We start from the raw sequence: 13,686 nt of genomic DNA, 5'->3' as shown, positions 1-13,686 counted from the left end.
CCCACTGCTGTGCAACCAGCCTCTAAAAAGTTGCCTTCCATCTTGCAGAACCAAAACTCTAACAGTTAGACAATTCCCAAATTCTACCTTCAAAGGAAATCACCATTCATTGTATTTTCTGTCTCCATGAATGAAACAACCTATATATAACTCATGTAAGGGGAAATCACACAGTATTTGGTTTTTGTGATTGGCTTAAGAAGCACAGTGACTTTGAAGTTTAATCACGATTGTGCTGGATAGATATTTGATATTGTTTCAACCTCTTGCCTACTTTAAAATAATTTTTTTTGTTTATTTTTATTTACTTATTTGACAGTGACCAACAGAGAGAGAAAGAGGCAGAGACAGAGAGAGAGAGGGAGGGAGAGAGAGAATGGGCGCGCCAGGGCTTCCAGCCACTGTAAACGAACTGCAGACATGTGCGCCCCCTTGTGCATCAGTCTAATGTGGGTCCTGGGGAACCGAGCCTCGAACCAGGGTCCTTAGCCTTCACAGGCAAGGGCTTAATTGCTAAGCCATCTCTCCAGCCCCCTCTTGCCTATTTTGAATAATGCTATGAACATGGATGTGCACATATGTCTTCAAGGTCTTGCCTTATATTCTTTTGGAACACATACCTAGATATAGGTATCTAGTCTATATTGCAGTTAAAATAATTTGGGGGAAAGACTGGGGTGACAGATCAGCAGTTAAAGGGTGTCTGCTTTCAAAGCCTGCCATTCCAGGTTCAATTTACCTCATACTATTTTCCATATTAATTATCTTATTTTAAATTCCCACCAACAGTGTACAAAGTTCTAGCAACTACATCCTCACAAACACCTATTATCTTGATATGTTTGGTAGACATCTCTTGATAAGTGTGATGTGATAATCTGTTTCTTTTCAAAAAGTATTTTAGTTATTTATTTGAGAGAGAGAAAAATAAGGGGGGAGAGAGACAAAGAGAGAGGGAAGTACACCAGGACTTGTAGGCCTGCAAATGAACTCCAGACACATGCACTACTTTATACATCTGGCTTATATGGGTCCTGGGGAATTGAACCTGTTTCCTTTGGCTTTGCAGGCAAGTGCCTTACTCTCTAAGCCATCTCTCCAACCCCTAATCTGTTTCTTATGCTTCACTAGAAACTGTAGGAATGGAACCTCTCCTCATCATTTATAAGAACAGGGAATGAAAATGGTACTCTTTGAGGAGTCTTCAGAAAAGACAGAAAGAGTCCACTCCAGTAGTTTCCCATCTCATTCATAGTAGGAGCCACATTTCCAACAGTGATGATATGAGACCCTATCAGATGTGGTCCCCTCCACTTCTCTTAACATCACTTCCCCTTTGCGCCTCTCACCTCTGCTCCAGCGATACAAGCCTATCTGTAGCTGCAGAGACACAAGAGGGTATTTACACTAGCTGTTGGTCATTTAGCTGGAATACTCTTGGGGGTTTCAATGTAAAGTATCCCTCATAACCTCATATGTTTGAAGGCATAATCCCCAGCTGGTGGTGCTTCTCAGGAAAGTTATGGAGCCTTTGGGAAGTGGAACCTTGCTGGAGGAAGGGTGTCACTGAGGGGTGGACCTTGGGGTTTCTTGCTGTGAGGATGTCTGCTGTCTATCTGCTTATCTCTCCACTCCTGCCATACTTCCCCCGCCATGATGAAACTTTCCATTGAAAGTATAAGCCAGAAATAAACCATTTCCTTCCATAAGCTTCCCTGGTCTTTCCCTTTAGAGGGGATGAGGACATTGTTAATGTGGTAGTTTGAATGGATGTCCCCAATAGACTCAGGAGTTTGTTAAAGCTTGGAACTTAGATCTCCAGCCTGGCTGAAGATGTCACTGTGGGCGGGTCCTAGGGTCCAGCCCTAAGGTGTGTTTGGGGTGGATCTGGAATTCCAGCCTGAGGTACACAGAGGGCAGTGGGAGACCTGCCTGGGTTCCCTGCTGTTTGCCTGCTGGTTTTTTGAATTGCTTTTGGTGGTTAGTTTTCCTTCTTTTCTTTCTTTCTTTCTTTTTCTTTCTTTTTTTTTTTTTTTCATCATTATGGAACTTCCCCTGGATCTGTGAGCTTTAGGAAATCCCTTCCTTCTATAAACTGTGCCTGGTTTGGAAATTCATCCCAGTAACATGAAGTGGACTCCAATAGTCAGGAAAGGGGCTAGAGGCAGTTCATGTGATATTCTGGCAAGAAAATAGTCTGTGCCCTACTATGTCCTGAGAACTTAATCAAAATCGAATTTAAAAGTAGTGAAGCAGTGTGTTTGGCAAAGGAAAATACAGAAGAGATGACATGAAAAATACAGTTTGGTAGAGGCGGAAATCTGAACAAGTTTCAGGTCCCAGGCCCAGAGACTGCAGCCACTTTAGTTCCAATTGTTAAAGGTATTACTCCTACTGAGTATGGGCCAGCTGTTCTGTATTGGCACAATAGGAAAGATCCCCTGAGGGCGAGACCTAACCCACCGAAGGCTCAAGCTAGTAGAGTGCTGACTTTTGGAAGGAAAATGCCTGAATGGAGAATTAAAGAGTTCTCTGTTCTCCAGGGCCAGCTAGTGGTACAAAGTCAGGCTTCATCTTCACCTGGCAGAAGAGTTTGGCCATGTCACCCAGCTGGTGCTGGTTTTAGAGAATCGTGGGACGGGCTGGGAACATGGAGGACCCAGTGTCTGCTTGGACCATGGGGTTGGATGCAGGCTGCATGGTTGGAGGGGCAAGCCTTTTGGAGCCCAGAGAATTTTATCATGAATGCTAGATGCAGGACATGAAGCTATCAGATTTGATGTGTATCCTGCTGAGTTTTGATTGAACATTGTTCCAATCTTTCCTTTCTATGCCCCATTCCTCCTTTTTGGCATATTTTTGCTTACTCTGTGCCATTATGCTTTGAAAGTATATAACTTGGGTTTTGATTTTATAGGGCTCAGAGACTGTCTTGAGTCTCAGATGAGAGACTTGTCTTTGGAACAGTGTTAGACTGGCGTAGAGTATGGGGACTTTTAAAGTTGCATCATTAGATGGCCATTAATCTATTAGTTCCAGAGTGAAGTGTGACAGTTTGAATGTGAAATGTCCCCAGTAGCCTCATGTATGGGAAGATTGTGGAGCCTTAGAGAGGTATAGTCTTGCTAGAGGAAGTGTGTTACTGGAAGCAGGCCTTGCGGTTTTATAGTCCCACTCACTTGCTGCACTTGGCCCTCTTTTTCCACTTCTTTGCTAATGTGAAGATATGTCTCCTGGATGCCTGCTCTTGTCATATTTACCCTACCATGATGAAGTTTCCCTTTGAAAGTATAAGTTGGAAATAAACCCTTTCCTTCCATATTCTGCTTCTTGTTGGGTGTTCCTCCCCCCCCCCCCAGTAATGAAAAGGTAATTGCTATACCTCCATGTACTCATATGGTCTATTTTTTCATTTCCTGTAGCTTTCCACTCATGTGCTATATTATCAGAGATGGTTTGTCTAGGACCATTATAAAATAGCAAACAACTTCCCTACACACACACATTCACATATACTTAATTAAAAACCCCTTATATTACTTCCTGTTTTTTTTAAAATAAAACCACCAATTGATGGGTTAATGTACATATTTCTGCATGCATGTGCATACATACACACTCACATAAAGAGGAATATAAACTGCATGAAGGAAAAAGTTTAAGCAATTTCAGTATCTAGGAAAGTGTCTGGCAAGTGATTGGTGCCAAAGGTATATCAGTTGAATGAATGAATGACTCAAACAAAAGCATTTATTCTCTACTTTTTAAAAGACTATTCATACTAACAATTTTCAGTGAATAAGAGAAACTGGCCACTGAAGGAAAACAGTGGCCTGCTGGTGCAGAGGTTGTATAACCTTTCTCCAACGTTTCTTTGTTAGCCTTTACCTCATCAAGCAGCACCATTGTCCAGAATCCTGGATGCACCTGTGATTCCTCTCTTTGTTCCTATGCTCAGGGTGTCAGCAAGTCCTGTGATGTCAGCCTCTAGGACCTGTATTGTTCTCCTTCCTCAGGTCAGTCACTAGCAGCCACTATTATCCTTGACTTAGTTTCCCAACTGGTCTCTTCTGTGCTTGGTACATTTGCATTCAATGTGCATACAGTTGGCAGACAGGGATTGAACAAACTATCTATGGTCATAAAGCCTGCATAAAGCCTTTCAATAGCTACACACATTTTACATTCTAGGCACTAGAACTCCATGAACCAATCCTATCCATCTCTTTAAATTCATTCTTTGTCGTTGTCTCTTTGTCCCCCATGCGTTAGTCCCATTACTAAGTACATATTTTAGGACCCCAAGTTTGTAATAGATGAAAAAATTTCTTTCCAGCTTCCTCCTGCTCTTCTTTGTATGGCTGCCCTAATGCCTATTCTGTAGGTATTGGCTGAAATATCACCTTATTAGAGAGGTATCCGTTGTGGTGCAAATATGAAATGATCCCCAAAGGCTCATGTTTCCCCAGCTGGTGGTGCTATTTTTGGAAGATCTAGAAATCACTGAAGGAAGTGGAAAAATTTTGCTATGCCTTTGAAGATTATACCTGGTATCCAGGCTCCTCTTCCTCCTTCTCTGCTTCCAGTTTTTCAGGATCTGAGGATTTTCTTCCATGACACACACTCTTGCTGCCATGATATATTTTGCCATAGTTCATGGGCAGAACCCTCTGAAACCATGAGTTCAAATAAATCCTTCCCAAATTTTAGTTGTTTACACTGGGGATTCTCTTATGCTGTTGAGTATGCTGACTAACAGAGGCCAAACTCTAAAATGGGATTTCTTCTGTCCTTACTTCCTTCTTTCCTCCTTCTCTTCCTTCTCAATTCTTTTGTTTACTGTTTTCTCTTTAATTTTTTATGAGAGAACACACACATGAGAGAGAGAGAGGGGTGGGGGAGGGAGGGAGGGAGGAAGAGAGAAAGAGAGAGAATTGGTGCGCCAGAGCCTCTAGCCACTAAAATCACACTCCAGATTCATGTGCCATCTTGTAAGCATGCTTTTGTGGGTTCTGAGGAATTGAACCTGGGTCCTTAGGCTTCACAGGCAAGTGCATTAACCACTATGCTGTCTCTCCAGCCCTCTTTCTTTATTTTTTTTAAAATTATTTTTATTTATTTATTTGAGTGAAAGAGGGAAAGAGAGAGAGAAAGAGAGAGAGAGAGAACAGGCACACCAGGACCTCTATGCAAATGCCACCTTGTGTATCTGGCTTATGTGAGTCTTGGGGAATCTAACCTGGGTCCTTTAGTTTTGCTGGCAAGCACATTAACTGGCAAGGCATCTCTTGAGCTCTTTTCTTGTTTCTTTACCAAACTTTATTTAATTTTTTTCACTAACATGTAGATATTGTAAATAAAGTGCCTACCTCCTCTTATGATGTAATTATTTTTCTTGGATAAGCCCTAGAAGTAGTATTGTAAGGTACATGAAAGCATTACCTCTATGACTTTAAGATGTTATCAGTAAGTTGCATCTGTTTCAACTTGTTTCCACAGAGGTTTCTGTATGTTACCAGGCTCTAGTCTTTTGCATTCTTTAGCACAGGTGAGGAAGCCAGGAGGTCCCAGTTGATACTCCCCATAGTCCATCCTTGGCTTTCAGTGAGTTCAGCACTGCATAGAACTCAGCTGTCCTCTTGGCATCCAGGAGCAATCTGTGTATCCTTCCCTCGGTGGAGGTTTCAGAAGTTCAGGTGCCACCAGTGCCTCTGCCATTAGATGAGAATCTGCTCTGGATCAAAGGCCATTTGATCTTTGGATCTCTGGAAAATAGGATTTTCCATAGGTTCATATTTTGCCTTACAATTCATGCCTACCTTATGTGCTGCTGCTCATTGAAACCTCTGATCCCCTTTCTTTGCCCCAACTCCAGGTGTAATTGCTCCTTCTGTTTCTATCACAACTTCAAATTCTGGAGAAGGGAGTGGTACCATTCATGTTACCTGACTGTGGGCAATCCTGTTTACATCACAATCTTAGGGCTGGCCTCTGCTGTTTCTTACTGGTTAATGTGCCTCATGCCAGCCAGAGCATGTCCCCAGCCTGAACAAGGCTCTGACCCTACAGAGTTAAGACCAGACTTAAAGCTGGAGACACACAGCTTTCTGGTTCTGAGAGAGTGGCTTCTGAGTAGAAAATTCACTTTTCCCTGGTAGAACAAGGCAGAAAGGTTCACGGAACCAAGTTATGGGTGCAGAGACACATTGGTATCTATAAACACAGCTCAGCTCACAGGCTAGGTTCTCACAGACCAGGTCCTTGGGCACTATGTCCACCCCCGGCCTGGCCCATAGCCCAAACATATGGTGAGGAACTGCCACTGCTTTGGGGCATCCTTTCTGGAGTCCAGTACCACACACAAAGTTAGTGCTGGACATGTGCCAGGTTGGATTGCCATCTACTGCAGTCCAAAGTCTGTCCTCCTACTATTTTCTTTTAATAAAAAAAACCATTTTTTAATTGTTATTTGTTATTTGCCCCAAGATGACTTGGAATTTCAATCTTACTTCTAATATTTGATAAAATGCTTAGTGTGCTGGGAAGGAATTTCAGTTGCTGGGCTAGGGAGATAGCTCAGTCAGTAAAACACTTGCTTGCATGGGGACCTAAGCCTGAATTCCCAGCACCTACATTGATGCCAGGTGGGTTTGGTTGCCACCCATAACCCCAGTGTGTAGGATGTGGAGACATGGGATCTCATGGGTAAGCTGACTAGCTAACTAGCAGAACTGGTAAATGCTGGGCTCAACTGAGAGCCCCTGCCTCAGTAAAAAGAAAATAAAGGGAAAACCGATCAAGGAAGACACCTTATGTCAACCTCTGAGCTCATGACACACGCTGTGCCCACAGGCCACACACCACACATACACATGCGAAGAGAAGGGGAAATATAAAATATTTTTTAAAGAATGTTGGAAGTCAACCAAAAAAAAAAAAATCCTTCATGGATTAAGTAGCTTCTATAAGCATATCACTAAACAAAAATTTTTTGAAATTTTGTTTATTGACAACCTGCATACATTTATACAATATACTATGATCCTAATTACCTCCTGCTACCCTCCTTTGTTCCCCTTCTCTATCCCCCCTCCACTGAACCCCTTTTTCTTTCTAACTAGTCTCTGTTCTATTTTGATATCATCATTTTCCCCCTGTTACTATGCAGGTCTTATGGAGATAGTGTTAGCCATTGTGAGATCATGAAGGTTGCAGTCCACTTTGTATCTAGAAGACAATATTGCAGAACACTCTTCCACTTCCCTTAGCTATTGCATTCTTTTGCCACATCTTCCTCAATGGTTCCTGATCCTCAGAGTGTGTGCTAGAGATGTCTCAGCTGAACACTCCACTGTGACTTCTCAGCATTATGATATGTTTTAGTCTCCCCAGTGATTGACTTCTGACAAGAGAAGCTGCTCTAACCAAAAGCAAGAGTAGCATTGATATTGGGCACAGGCAAGTATTTAGAGGGCAGACAAGCATAAAACTGTTTAAAGGCTCTACCAAGACCTTAAGTGAGTGATCTAAACACATCTTTCCCTTCTCTTTCTCTCATTTGGTTTGGTTTTGAGACAGGCTCTTGTCATGGCCAAGGCTGGACTGGACCTTGTCATCCTTCTGCTTCTACTTTCTAATGCTGGGATATAAATGTGTGTCATAATACCTAGGAAGAACTTATTATTATTTTTTGTTTATTTTTATTTATTTATTTGAGAGTGACAGGTAGAGAGAGAAAGAGGCACAGAGAGAGAGGAGAGTGGGCGCGCCAGGGCTTCCAGCCACTGCAAATGAACTCCAGACATGTGCGGCCCTTTGTGCATCTGGCTAACATGGGCCCTGGGGAATCGAGCCTTGAACCGGGGTCCTTAGGCTTCACAGGCAAGCACTTAACCGCTAAGCCATCTCTCCAGCCCTTATTTTTTTAATGTAAGAAGATTAAGCCTTTTAAATTTGACCCATGCTGGAATTTTATCTCTGCTCTAGTAATTTTCAGGTTCTCTCACTATACCAGGTATGAGTTCTTCTATTTCTGTTTTGGTCTGTGCTAAGGAAGGATCAAACCCAGGGTCTTGCCCAGGCCAGATGAATGCATTACCACTAACAGACACCTCCAATGCACCTTTTGTCTTTTCTTATGAGACAGGATATCCCTGTCCAGGAGTCAAGGATGCAGGGGACACATTCATCTCCCAATACTCATGAAGCCTTTTATAAACCAGAGCCATTTATAAACCAGAGAAGGTGAACCTAATTGGATCTATTCCCACTGCTCTTGTTTATACAATGGAAAAAAAGCATAATTAGATTTGGGGTGATTAATCAAGAATGACTTCCTAGAAGGAATAATTTCAGTTTAGGATTTGAAAGATGCAAGAGCTGGGGGAAGCAGGTTCAGAGAACAGGAAAATGAGAATCTCATTCATAAATAAGTTCATTAGCTCTAGCTTTTCAGGTGAACCAAATATGCAAATGTCTTTTAGCCTGAGAAGCTGTATAAAGAAATCACCTTTTATTTCTTGAGAAAATTCTATTATGCTCTGTTTAAATGACCAAAACTCCAGGGGGCCTGCAAAGGTTATTAAAAAGAAATTGGTCATTAAATTGAAGCCATGTAGTAGATGAATTTCAAATGCCAGCTGTCAGACCTCACTGAAAAAATAAGGGATCATCCTAGAATTATTGCAGAGGAATTATGAATAATATGGTGTGGTTCTTTTCTTTCTGTCTTTTTTGGTTTTATTCCAGTGGAGAGAAAGAACAAATTGGAAAATTGAAAATATGTGAAACAATGAAAAAATGAATACTGCTAATGCTATGATGTGACTTGTGCTGAGTCACTCTTTTTGTATCACAGGCCTGTCTTTAGTTCCTAGCTGGGGAGGCAGAAGGACAAATTAGAGAGGTGGTACAGTTGAGTGGCCATGTAGACTTTAATTCTAGATGACACCATCTACATCAGTTGTTATTATCATTACATGAATGTTCAGAGTTCTGACAAATTAATCCCAATCTGTCCTCAATGCCCATGATGACATTGAACCCTTTTCCCAAACTGAATCCACACCAAACCCTATGGTCCAAAAATAGTGCCATTGAAGGGTTTAGAAAAGTAGTCTGGTTGGACTGACTTGAAAGCTGTCATGTATAGCTGTCCTCTAAGCCTTCCTTCTAGAAAATTCCCTTTCCCCAAACCAGGTGATCATCGTAGGCACAGGTCTCCAGTTGATCAGTCAGAGCACTAATTTTCCTGGATACAGAAAGATGGGCATACAGCCTCGGCAGGCTCCTCTTCATAGACTATTGTGAACTAGGCATTCTTCTCTATACCTCAAAGGAGCCCAGGCTAACTGTGCCACCTCCCCAGACCCTGCCATCTCATTTTTATTAACCATCTCCCTTTAACCTTGTCTGCTTCTGCTTCCCTAGCCAATCCCTTTTTCTCCTGGAATACCCCATTCTCCCTAGATAAAGAGTCCACTTGTAGTCCCCTTTGTTTCTCTTGTAGATAGTAGGCTTTGCCTCCTCCTTCTTTGCAGGATGCTGGTTGCTATGCTTATACACTCAGAGCCACACTGAAGCTATAAGCAAAGGGTCTTGTGCTGTGGTCTGTGGGCTCCCCCAGAGCAGGAAGGCGCTTTACACAGCTTCTCTGAGGTCAGGGAAGGGCTGGTTCTGAGAACAGTCCTTGACTCTGAACCTTGAGAGGCTTTCCATTCTGCATCCAGACATGGGCCACAAAACCAAGGATTAATTCAGTCATGAAGACATTTATCTGCTCTAAATAAGAAACTCATAGTCTCCATTATCATAAATTTGACATTGCAGAGCAGTAATTCTGGCTCAGTTTTAAAAGAAAGCATTTATCCTTTCATCATCATGAGTTATCTTACAATTGAATGGACATAAAGCCCTGAATTAACAGGGAATCAACAGCTCCAGGCCAGAATCTGCCTTTTGTCACTGAGGTGGAAATCAAGGGGAGCGGCTAAACTGGGAAGGAAAGTTCCAGTTACTCTAATAGTGGTCAACAGATAGACAAGCCCTCATGGAAGAGTGTGAGGAATAAAATATTTAGGAAAACTTTCTTAAAATAGCTCTTGGCCATAAGCTGACCTGATACTAAAAAGAATCAGGACTTAGACCATGCATATACTCAGGAACATTTTTGTCTACAATAAAAAATTCAGGTGGAAGTTGGAAGGTAGGTTGAGATGTGAAAGGAACTTTTTAAAAAATATTTTTATTTATTTATTTGAGAGGGAGAAAGAGGAAGGGAAAGAGAGAAAGAGACAGACACACACACACACAGAGAGAGAGAGAAAGAGAGAGAGGGAGGGAGAGAGAGAGAGAGGGAGAGAGAGAGAGAAAATGGGTGCACCAGGGCTTCTAAGCCACTGCAGTTGAACTGCACATGCATGCATCCCATTGTGCAACTGGCTTATGTGGGTCCTGGAGAGTCGAACCAGGATCCTTTGGCTTTACCAGCAAACACCTTAACCACTAAGCCATCTCTCCAGCCCATAACTTTTTTTTTATTTGGTAGGAATAGTTAAAACTATTCATACTCATTTACAATTACATATTAGTATACTAAGTGACACACATAACTATTATGTGTGAGGTTCTATTCCAAACACTGTAGAGTCTTGACTCATTTAACCCCCAAACAAGTTTATGAGATAACATAAATATTATTATTTAACTATGTATTGCTAATATCAAGAATCTCAAGAGGGTGACATGATAAGCCATAGACCCAAACCGTATATTTGTAAATAATAAATCTGATAAAGTGTGCTTATCTATGCACAGCAAAGAACTCTTAAAACTCAGTGGTTTAAAAATGAACAATCCAACTAAAAAACAGGCAAAGATTTTGGATAGACACTTCACCAAACAAGATAAACTGCTGGCAAACAAGCAAAGGAAAAATGCTCATGTGATTAGGGAACTGTAACTCAAGATGAGCAACGATGATATTAGGTAGCATTCTCAAGCACTTGCTAGATTCACAGTTAAGAGCTGAGTACATTATTGTATTAATTGGAATTTTTTGCATCTCAGGTATATTCAGTTGAAGTATTTGTCCCTGAAGAATTGTGCTCAAACCAAATGTCAAATATATATTATGAGAAAGGAATTGAAACTCTTTGTTTTCAAATCAGTTTCAAAACACAAACTTGGTCAAATATGAGCTTATCATATCTCCATGACATCCTCTTGTGGTCTCATATTTTGTTTTTATGGTTGTTCCAATAAGACTCAATGTTTAAGGTGCACATGCCAAGAGGCGAAATGAACTGGAAACTGGTTATATTATGGTTAACCCATGCATGGTGGAAAACTCATGAATTAGAATGTAGAACCAGGCTGAACGGTGTCAAGTTTGGGCAGATCCCTTCTTCACTATTTCTAAAGACCAATAGCTGGTTGATGGTTCCCTCTTGGGAGAACAGCTGCAATGATGCTGATTTTGTGGCTGGTAGAGGACTCATTGATTTCCAAGTAATGGCCTGGACCACCATGCTGTATTAGATGCAGTTCAAAGCAATTCTTTGCACACTTTATGGCAGAAATTGCAGAGACCCACCACAGTAGACTACAAATTCCTATAACATTAGTCATAGTTTTCTCTGTGACTTTTGTAGACTGTAAGAATAAAAGATAGAACATAAGAATCAATTGAAGAATACCAAGAAATAGTTCAATTGATCCCTGTTATATAATTGTTTTATGGAAGAGAGAAACCTAGACTTGAAGAGACTAAGTAATGTCCCAGGGCCCCTAGTTAAAAGATTTTCACCTGGGGCTGGAGAGATGGCTTAGCAGTTGAGAGCTTGCCTGTGAAGCCTAAGGACCCCCGTTCGAGGCTCTATTACCCAGGACCTACGTTAGCCAGATGCACAAGGGGTCGCATGTGTCTGGAGTTCGTTAGCAGTGGCTGGAAGCCCTGGCTCGCCCATTCTCTGTGTGTGTGTGTCTCTTTCTCTCTCTGTCACACTCAAATAAATAAATAAAAATGAACAAAAAAAATTTTACAAAAAGATTTGCATGTTTATATGTTTAAGCGTAAAGCTGTCCTCTGAATCACTGCACCATAATTTATTAATATTTAGTTACTTTTAATAATTTACTGTTTCAGCTCAGTTTTAATTTTACATTCTCATACAATTGAAAGAAACAGCAACTGTATCAAACATCTATGCATATTTAACAAGGGTATTATTAAGGTACTACCAATCATCTGAAGGAAGCTTATTCAAATGGGATGCATAGAACACAGGGACAATTTTAGAGCTTGTAAAAGTTCCCTTTGCAATAATGCAAACTAATAACGCTATATGATTAGGTCACAGTTGGTGTATCGACTTGCTTTGAGGGGAAGTTATTCTACCTTTTTGCATGTGTGTGGCATGGCATGTGGTATATGCACATGTGTGTGCAGATGTGCTCATTGTGAATGTATGTGTGGAGGCTAATGAAAAACTTTGGATGCTCTTCTCTATCTTGTCACCATGTGTTTTCTTGAGACGGGGGTCTCTCCCTCAAGCTGGAGCTGCTGTCAGTCAGCAAGCCCCAGTGACTCTCTGGTCTCCACAGCTCACTCTGGACTGGGGTTATAGACATGTGTGGCCAAGCCCAGCTTTTTCTGGAGAGTTGATCTCAATGATTTTTGGACTGACAGGTTATCGCATGTGAGTGGCAAGTGCTTTTAATTGCTGAGTCATCTGCCCAGCCCCAGAGTGGCTACAAGAGACCCTGCATCAACAAGAAAAACCATAGCAACAAAGATGTTCATTTAGCTTAGTGTGGTTGAGATTTACAAAGCATGGGAGACCCACGAAGGATAAATAGTATTCTGGGCCAGTCACGGGAGCCTAGAGAAGGCATATGAGAAGAGAGCTGCTCAGGAGGAGCCCAATTCTTCAAAAGAGGGACAAAGCTAATCTGTGGGTACTTGGAAGGAAGAAAACTAAGTGAAGAATTGCCAAACCTCCTTTCCTTGTTAATGATAATCCTCTGACAGTACTTCCAATTGGTGTGAGTGTGTCTAGGATCCTGATGATATAGCACAGACAATGATGAGAAAGGAGAAAGATTGTTACAGGCAAATGGGAAATAGCCATGAACCTGACAGTGGATTGCATCAGAGCAGATCCTTGATGCAACTCCCCCATCTGCTAACCCCTCCAAGCATGGGTCTCAGTAACAATCTAGGTGGTGGGTCAGCTGGACTGTTTCAATCCTCTAACAATCTTTCTCGCCATCTACTGCATTCAAGAGGCCTCTGACCCAAGTAGGCCTACCCACAGCTTTAATCTCATCTGTGCTCTTTCTTTATCAGCTGAACCAAGCACTGATGTACAGAGAGCTAAAGACTTCTCCCAACTCAAACTCAATTTTGGCATTTGCACCTGACCTTGATCTCTCAGGCGGTCATTATTTGAGCCAATAGCTAGCTCGCCTTTCTTCTCTCACTCACTTCCTCTCTCCCTGACACTCTCTTCCCAGTCCCATATACTCAATAAACATCTGTCCTGATGTAGGTTCACAGAAGTTATAGAAACATGGTTCCTGATTCTGGGCTTGTGCAAAGCCAGGTGTGGTTGTTGTGTAGAAAACAAGAAGGGATACTGGAGCCTGGTTGTTCAGGGCAACAGGTGAAGACAGAGCAGCGTCAGT

The sequence above is a fragment of the Jaculus jaculus genome, chromosome 3 (assembly GCF_020740685.1).
Source record: "Jaculus jaculus isolate mJacJac1 chromosome 3, mJacJac1.mat.Y.cur, whole genome shotgun sequence".
In the NCBI taxonomy this organism is placed as follows: Eukaryota; Metazoa; Chordata; class Mammalia; order Rodentia; family Dipodidae; genus Jaculus; species Jaculus jaculus.
Note: the sequence above shows the minus strand (reverse complement) of the source record.